General features: G+C 43.2%; 1 protein-coding gene across 5 annotated transcripts in view; it reads right to left on the reverse strand.

The window, feature by feature from the left end:
- The window catches only part of Plcl1 (phospholipase C like 1 (inactive)), a 282,823-nt gene that overhangs the window by 48,166 nt on the left and 227,156 nt on the right, over positions 1–7,501 (reverse strand). The gene's annotated exons all lie outside the window — the stretch shown is intronic.

Genomic DNA, 7,501 nt, shown 5'->3' on the forward strand with positions numbered 1-7,501 from the left:
AAAAATGGTAACAAAGTCTTTGTAAATAGGGAGGGGTGGAGGGGTTGAAGAGAGGGCAGGGGGATGGGGAAAAATAAGAACCAAGAGAGATTATGTAAAGGTGCAAATTTCCAATGATGAATGTCATTATATTGTATACCTAAAATGTACCAATAAAAAAAAATGCAACTAGATACCATGAACATCTACACTGAGAGACACCTCTGAGCTGCATTAACTCTCAATTCCCAAGAGGAAGTGAAAACTTGTGAACAAAACTTTATCAAATGGCCAGCAGCAGCCTGAGTCATGGCAGCTTCCAGGTGAAAAATAAACTTAAAGCCAGAGGAAAATTAAACAGGAGGGCAATCTGATAGTCTTTTTCTACACCCACATATGCAACATCAATTGAATTTTCTTCAAAAGTTATCAGATATTACAGTTAGTTAAGTTGCAGACAAAATGTTTTCATGAAGTTCAGGCAAGAGAAACATTTACAGAGAATGGACAGATTCTGTGAGTGTGGCCTAAAACAAAATAGACTGTAGCTCTAATTTGGATCCTAAATGTCCCCCAGACTAGCTCATAAGGCTTGATCCTCAGGGAAGTGCCAAAGCCCTGAAGAGAGGGTCTTTAGTCTTTACGCCCCTGAAGGGCAGAGTGGGACCCTGCCACTCCTCTTCCTCTTGTCTACTTCCTGCCACGAGGGCAACAGTTTGATCTGCCATTTTCTCCCTCCCATCACCATCCAATACCCACCATGATCAATGGGTCCAACCAGATCATGGACTGGACCCCCTAAAACCATGGACAAAATGAAGTTTTCTTTATATGAGTTAGTTATTACAGGTATTATAAGAATGGAAATCCTATTAACACATTTTTAAAATCTAGATTTTAAGGCTAAAGAATCTTAGTTGTCATAATCACTTTTCAATTTGTTGAAAAAGAAACTAAGAGAGATTAAAAATTCCTGTCCAGTGAAGAAGAATTAGTGATCAAGCTGGAATTAGAATCCAGTTTCTGGCATCCAGCCTATGTCCATGGTAAAATGCTACCTCTCTGATCTTGTCTGGCCTCACCATGGCCCATGAGAACAGATGCAGGGGCTGCATGCACAAGCCACCATCAAAGTCCCAAATGAAGAGCTGCAAAGTGACCTGGTCCAGCTGGTTGGAACAGAATTGAGGATATGCACATAACCAATCCGTCTCAACCAGATTTATGTCCATCAAGATGGTGGATAATTTCCTTTGATAACATCTGCACTGAGCTGCTGGTCATTTCTCTTGGTTTTGCTCTTAGAAGAGAAAACGACACTATTTTTCAGTAAAAAGCTTTTACCTGTTGATGTGTGGCTGTTTATTTACAGTATTTTACTATTTATCTGCCTGCTCAGCACAGAGCACAAGAGGAATACACTTCCTGCATCTAAAAATCCCAAAGCCTCACTGCAAAGACCCGAGAGGACGTTAGCCCAAGCCAACTCTTCCATTTGGACTTTCATCCCCTCCCTCCCTGCATTTCTTGGGAACCTAGTCCTAATGACCTCTTTCTTTCATCAACAAGTTCTGCCTCTCCCCTGGCTTCTACTCTTCTGCATGCATCATCTCTTAAAGGTGGCAAACAAAAGCAGTAACAGAATATCCTATTGACCTTCGAGTGGTTTTGGTCATCTCTCCTTCCTTGACGCTCAGCCCACACTCGCTGCTTTGAGCTCACCATCTACTCAGGACGCCACTGAGCCTCTGACTTGACTCCTGGTCTGAACATCAGCTGCTCCCTGGCCAATCCTTGGTCCTCACAGTCTTCATGGTCCTCACTCATTCTCTCCAGCCCTACAATGAACACATCGATCCTTCCTCCTCATTGAATTCCCTGGCCTGCTTCTTCTCCTGTTTTGCTCTTTCTCTGTCTACTGTACTTTTCCCTTTCCCTTTTTCATATCCACACATGTAGGGAGTCCTCCAAGCCCAAGGCCTCGCTTCTCTACTCTTCCCCTTCTCCATCTTCACCCCTTGGTAATTCCATCTGTTCCTAGAGCACCAGGGAATTCCCCTGGTCTCCACAGTGGTCAGGGCACACCCAGGCAGGAGGACACGGCACTGCATGCACTGAGGGATGACGAAAAATCATGAGCTCTTTCATTTGCATTGATTTTATCTGTACAAATAACAAAGAGCTGAAGCTTTGCGGGTTGATCTTGGCCACTTTGTTAAATCAAGGCCGTGTGTTTGCAACATGGTAAGTAAGACATGATAAGGAAAGAAGGGAAGCAGAGCCAGATATCATTCCTTCTAGAGTATTTCAACTTACATGAGTCCACAAAGTAGTAAAGCAAGCAGCACCTATATTACCTTGCTCTAAACAAACCAAGCCTTTCTAGTGCTGACTCCTGAAAGGACAATGGAGATCACAAACCAGCCTGACCAAACAGCACCGCACATGTCCTTACCCAGAATTCCCTCCGGGTCCCAGTGTGGAGTGGGGAGGTGGACACTGATTCAGTCAGCAGGAGAGCAGGTGCAGGTACCACTCCACTCCGGCCAGTGACTGCCTCGCCCCTCATCCTCCCTCCTTGGACAGTGCTGGATCAGGCACCTGGAGCCACCCAGGCCCTGGGTCGCTGCAGCCCCGCCCACATCTGGCCCCCCAGCTCCAAGCCCAGAGTTTTCTTTGGCTGCCAAAGCAGCCCCTCTCCTGCCAGCCCCACCCCCAGGCCCCCTAACACTCCCAGATCAAGTCCTTCTCCCCCTGGGCCATCTTCACCTTCCAAATTCGAATCATTCTCCAGAGGCAGGTAAGTGTCACCTTTAAAGAATTTTCCACTCCATTTCATCCTCCCTCCCTCTTCCCCATCCTGCCCCACAAAGCATGAAACATGAAAGAGAGCAAGAAAGGGGAAAATAAAGAGCATCTCCTGTCTTCCAGCTCTCCGCAGACCCCCGGGGAAGCACTGCACCCCGCTTAGGTCTGAGTTCCTGCTTGGCAGGGCTCTCACCCTCCCACCTCCCTCCTTCCAAAAATCTTCCAATAGCACAGCGCCAACTCATTCTGGCTTTGCCATTTCCTTCCTGGCTCACTGAATGAGTTCAAATTCTTCCATCCTAGAGTTTGAGTCCCCCATGCCCTGGCCACCCTCCCACCAACCATGAGTCCGTCTTGCTGGGGTCAACTGAATCCTGCTCCCCACTCAAATGCATTCCACTCAGCTCCTGGTCAAACCCTACCAGGCCTCCTTGTGCACTTCAACACCTGCCTCCCTTGGTTTCCGGTGTCCTCTGCACTCCCCACCTCGCCTCCAAATTCCTAAAGCATTCTCGTTTTTAGTTTATTCAGAGCTCCCTATCTTCTGTTTTCAATGGTACTTCACTACGTACCTCTGCTGTCCAGGTCCTCGCCTCTGCAGTGAGCTGTGAGCCCAGAGGCCCAGATGCAGCACTCACTCTGCCTGCAGAGGCCTCACTTCCCTCTTCTGCATCTGTGACACCTGCTTCTCCTCCCCGTCTGCTACCCACCCACACATGCACAGCAGACCTCACTGCTCACTGATCGCCCCTCAAGCCTGCAGCTACGCACTCTGGCCTCTGTCTCATGCCCCCCGTACTTTTTTCTCCCGTGTTCTGCAATATCTATACACTTCAGCTCCCTTTGAAACCAAGAACTGGGCTGGAGATTTAGCACAGTGGCACAGCACCTGCCTCAAAAGCGCAAGGTCCTGAGATCGATCCCAGTACCAAATAAATAAATAAATAAAACCGAACACTGAAAGGTAAGTATAAAGTCTCCCATGGGGCTATCTTGATAGAAAATAAATATTAAAATTTTATTACTTATCTGACTTAAAAGAAATTCAGGATAAAAACACACAAAAAAACTGTGATTTATATTTTCCTTGAAAGCCCCCAAGAAAATCTTTGTTAACTCCATAATATAAGAAATTTGTTTTTTCCCATTGTTTCATAGATCATTTCACAAAGAGATAAGTGTGATTTAACTTTCAAAACAAAAGAGCTTCTCTTTGAGTTTCCTCAGGGATAACTGAAGTCCTTCAGTACAAGCCCAAGTTCCATCCTAAACACCTCATCCTTAGTATTCTCGGAACTTAAAATCATTGCTCATATGAACTTTTCTTGAGGAACATTTGACCCTCTCTATAATAACAGTTTCCATTGTATTTGGAAGGATGATTTTATTCTATTTTCTGCAGTCACCTTTCTAGAGAAGAAAAATAAGATGGATGGCTGAGATGTACCAAGAATTCCAATACAATTTCAAACTTTCATGGGGGAAATGGTTAATATGAGTTTCATCTCCTTCCTGAGTCTCTAATGAATGATAAAGGGCAAAAGCCAGGGATTGAAGGTGAAAAGATATCCTCTGGTTGTCCCCAGGGGGCGGTCAGAACCTTCAGGCACAATGGTGGGGTGGCTCAAGCCACTGAACCTGGTCGTGGTGGACTCAGGGCTCCGATGTCCCTGCCTGGCCCCTACTTCCACTGCCTGTGGTAAGAATACAAAAAGCTTGGCTTCCATCTGTCTCAAGGACATCTTCTCATGGGTCTCTCCCTTGCCCGGGCTCTGTATCGAAAAGAAGAGAAGACTTGCCCAGATGAAGTTCAGCTTTGTCTCACATGTTGGATATGGCCTAAGTAGAGGTGTGCAAAGTTGTCAGTTAAAATCAAATTAGTCATCTGAAAACCTCACTGAAAGAGACAGTAACACCTTCCCTGAGAGATGAAATAAACTCTCTAACACATCAGAAAAAAAATAACTGTCTTTCCAAGTCTTCTCAATAAGGAGTTTATCACCCATGGTTATCAGAGTCAATGTAACTATTTAACGCTAATGAAATAAACAGCTTTCATCCTATTAGGATTCATCCACAGTTTGTAATTTTCTCCTAAGTTATATAAAAATTCCTAGATCTACAAAACTTTCTATTTAGAGGTCACATAAGGACAATGTGTTACGGACAAACCTATTTTATAGATAAAAAACTGAGCTGACAGTTTACTTGCCTAGAGCCACAGAGCTGGCGAAGAGATCTAGACTGGAAGCAGGCACCCCTGAGAGGCAGGCGGAAGCTTAGAAACGGTCTGTGATGGCAACACTCAAGTGGAGCTCCTAGGCGAGATGGTGAGCAACCCTCACCAAGGCAGCGGTGCCCAAACAGAACACTGTGAGGACAAAGCCCCACCCTGACTGCATCTCCCTCCAGTTTAACTTGCCACACATCACTGGCAACCCTCTCTTTGGGAAACCTAGGAAGAAGTCTCATTAGCTCACATCCACTGCTTTCCCAGGAAGGGGCCAGGCACGCCGGGAAGCTGTCCCAGGAGAACACGTAGCCGGCACACAGCTGTGGGCCAGACCTGCTCCGTCCTGTCTCCTAGACCTGAAATGGTCCATCCACCTCTCACCGTCTTTCTAATCACAACACAGGTTTTGAGTTCTTTGGTTCTGTGGTAGCTCCTCTATTCAGACTGTGTAAAATAAAATGGGTTGTATTAAACTTGACCTATCTGTAAGTCAGATCGCTATTACATATATGTATTTGCTAACTACAGTGAAGACTCACTTCCTTTAATTTTTGAGTTCCTAAAATATTGTATTATAAATAAAGCACTCAAATATTTTAGAAAAAAGCATCATCAATAGGTTGGCATATTTACTTTTAAGCAATCCACCCTGTAGAGATACTTAACTTTCCATGAACAAAAACAAATACGAAGCCAGAGTACTTGCAAGCTGTAGGAAAGTCCTCTGCCTCTGGGGTTTGCAAGGAAGCAGCCCTATCCTGGGACAGGTCCTGAGTCACACTCCCTGCCTGGCTTACAGTGGCGCGGGACAAGGAAACATGCACAGAGCAGGCCAGAGGACATCTGTCTCCACATTCAAGAGTGACCAGACCTGCAGCAGGGAGCTGCTTCTGCATAAAGGGTCATTTTACCTCTTCCTTTCTCCAGTTGTTCTGTTTCCCAAACTGCTGTCATCTGCATCCTAAAAACTCACTAGAAATGGCTGCTAACCCAGCTATCATTGTTTTTGTTTTGGTTTGGGTTTTTCCCCATTAACTTTATTGGTACATTTTAGGTATAAAATAGTTACAGTCATCATTGGGATCTTGTATCATTACATGAGTCTCTTGGTTCTTATTTTTTTTTCCCCTTCCCTTGCCCGCCCTTCACCCCCTCCACCCTTCCCTATTTGCAAAGACCTTGTTTCCATTTTTTTCCTCTTCTCATATTTTTTCCTTTCCCTTTTTTCCCTTCCCTTACCCCTCCCAATTCCCCTGCTCTTTTAGACCTTGTCTTCCTGCTACACAATATCAGTTATACATTTTTAAAATTACAATATTAAGATCTAGGAGACATTACCACAGATTTTACAGAATTTAAAAGGATATAGAAAGCATATTACAAAAATCTTTTTTGAAATAAATTTGACAACTTCTAAGAAGTAACTTAGAAGACAAATTAATGAAACTGACTCTGGAGGAAATATAAAATTTGAATAGCACCTATTAAAGAAAGTATATTCCTAGCTTGAAAACCTACCTATATGACAACAGCAGGCTCATAAACATTTTAACTGATAAATTATATCAAACATTTAAAGCAGAAAAAAGAAGGAACACTTCTCCCCTCATTTTAGGAACTCAACATTGTGCTAATCCTAAAACTGGATAAAGATAATAGAAGAAAAAAGTATGAACATAGATAGAAATTTGTTTAACAAAACAAACTATTGGAAGTCAGATCTGGCAGGATGTAGAAAGTGGTTTTATTATAGGGATGGCAGTGTTGGTTCAGCACTGGAAGATCCACCCCTAAAAGTAATCATTTTAACAGAGGAAAGGAGAAAGCTATATGATCCTGTCACTAGTTGGAGAAAGACTATTGGACTAAATTCTACAGCTGTTCATGGTAAAAGCTATCAGGAGCCTAGAAGTAGAACAGAAACTTCTCAACAGATTAAAGACATGTACTCCATACTTCCAGCGAGAATGCCTTATATAAATGGAGAAGATACAATGCTTTCTCCTTAAGGTGGGGAACAAGGGCAGATATGCTTACTCTTTATCTGTCCATTAAACTTTGAAACCTAGTCCCCACCAAAGTAGTCTGGCAATAAAATGACACAACTAGGATAGAATTGGCACGGCAGAAGCAAAATCTTTATATGTAGATGAAATGATCGTCTACAGAGAAAATACTAAGAAATCTCTAGGAGCCCCTAGAACTTATACTTGAATTTAGCAGGATTAGAAAACACAAGGTATATATAAAAATTCAGGTCTGTGTATACTTGCTATAAATGAAGAACTAGATATTGAAATTTAAAAGTTATGTAGGAGTACAAAGGACCTAGAAAAGCCAAAAACAAAAACAAAAACAGTGTTGGAAGACTTTTAGCACCCAATTTTAAGACTTCTTATAAAGCTACAGTAATCAAGGCAGTGTTGATGTAAGGAAAGACATATAGATCATTGGAATAAAACAGAGAATCTAGAAATAGAA

The sequence above is a fragment of the Heterocephalus glaber genome, unplaced genomic scaffold (genome assembly GCF_053883595.1).
Source record: "Heterocephalus glaber isolate CG9 unplaced genomic scaffold, H.glaber_assembly_v1.0 deba00001743, whole genome shotgun sequence".
Lineage (NCBI taxonomy): Eukaryota > Metazoa > Chordata > Mammalia > Rodentia > Bathyergidae > Heterocephalus > Heterocephalus glaber.